A 1,812-nucleotide genomic window follows, 5' to 3' on the forward strand; every position below is an offset into this window, starting at 1 on the left:
TCAGGCTGTATTCATGATCTGATACAGTGCTATGCAGCTACCAAAATTTTTGTTCCAAATGAAGTGATGATCTAAGTACATTTCAGAACAGGATATCTACAATTATCTGAACTGAGAAAAAAAAAGTTCTAGTAGAAAGATTTGTACCACAGTGATAACTGTTTAAGATTAAGATTGATTTTTATTGTTTCTGTTTTTAAGGTTTTTTTGTAATATAATTAATTTTGTAATTAGGAACAATATTTTTGTTAAAAAGTACTTAACTACAGTTTATTATTATTTGTTGAAACAGATGAGTGAGAGTGCTGCCTCTCTAATCACGAATATTGCTAATTAGAGAACTTGGCATTATTTAGCCCTTAGACCTGAGGGGATCCCAGGAAGAGGTAATATGGTTGGATACCAACCATGAACCATGGCTGAGTTATATCTGATAGTATTGCTATAGAATTTTAATAGTGGGGAAGGGGCTTTAAAATTGTATAAGAATGAAATTCTGTGTGTTTTCATTTCCTGTTTTTGGAGGGTTAGATTTCACATTTCTTATAAGTAAGATTTCTTTTTTGTCTAAAATCCTAATTTTTATGTTATTGCTGACTAAGCCTTTTTTTGTTTGTTTGTTTGTTTTTGTTTTTTTAAAGACTGGATCTTGCTCTGTCGCCTAGGCTGGCGTACCTCGTCATAGCTCACTGCAGCTTCAAACTCCAGGGCTCAAGCGATCCTCGTGCGTGTGCATCACCATACCTGGCTAATTTTTTGATTTTTTGTAGAGACAGGATCTCACTGTGTTGCCCAGGCTGCTGACTCAGCTTTTAAATCCATAAAATCAAAATACTACAATGAATATATTACCAAGTTGTTATAAAGCATAACTAATTCAGTGTGATAAATCAGATTGGTTGCTAATTTACAAAGTTAATCAGGATGTTTAATAATTAGTCTTGAAAATTCACACATTTTAATTTATTCACTTAGTTCTTAGACTTTCTAGTTTAAGGGTGTGTGTGTGTGTGTGTATGTGTGTGTGTGTGTGTGTGTGTGTGTATTTGTGTATGTGGCAGTTTTTTATTCATTGTAACATAGACATGTGATAGCTTTTTTCTGCTATCCAGTTAGAACAGAGATGCCATTTGCTTACTTTGCCCAGTTCTTCTCACATAGAGATGCTTATTAATTCGATCTTACTTCAGTTTTTCTTTTGTTATGTTGGAGTTTTTTTTTTTTTTTGCTTGTTTAATCATTTCTAAATAAATTTTGGCTTAGGAGCAGAGATAGAAAGTAAGGAAAAGCTAGGCAGAGTTTGAGTGATGACAGAATGGTATACGCTAGATAAAGGACTAATGGAGGATGAGAATGGCATTACCAGAGAAGGAGGCAGATAAAGAAGCAGCAGTTCTGATAGGATTGACATGGTCTCCCTGAAGAAAATGAGTGGAATCTTTCTTAACTCCCCTAATACCTTTCATGGATATACTAACTTTAATTTTGCGAAGCACAGACACTTAATTCACATTCATGGTTTGAATTGTGTCATCCCAGATACAGACTTTTCCCCCATTATGGAGCTCTAATTCTTTTTTTTTTGTTTCCCTTAAAAGCTTTGCTAAGATTTACTTGATTGTCTTTTAGATGCAATGGGCAGTCATGCTTTTTGAATCATATTTATATGATTTATTGTACAAAAATGTAACTGAACTTACTTAACTGTTTAAAATTTGCATTTCATTTTCGTTCTGTTATTCATTTTGATTTATATTTAAAAAAATGTTGCCCTATTTCCCTTAGTTTGTTAAAGCTCTGTAGAGAATTGTT

General features: G+C 33.1%; 1 protein-coding gene across 1 annotated transcript in view; it reads left to right on the top strand.

Annotated features, from left to right (window-relative positions):
• The window catches only part of PAWR (PRKC, apoptosis, WT1, regulator), a 91,128-nt gene that overhangs the window by 54,248 nt on the left and 35,068 nt on the right, over positions 1 to 1,812 (top strand). The gene's annotated exons all lie outside the window — the stretch shown is intronic.

Source organism: Propithecus coquereli, unplaced genomic scaffold, assembly GCF_000956105.1.
Source record: "Propithecus coquereli isolate 6110/MARCELLA unplaced genomic scaffold, Pcoq_1.0 Scaffold50, whole genome shotgun sequence".
In the NCBI taxonomy this organism is placed as follows: Eukaryota; Metazoa; Chordata; class Mammalia; order Primates; family Indriidae; genus Propithecus; species Propithecus coquereli.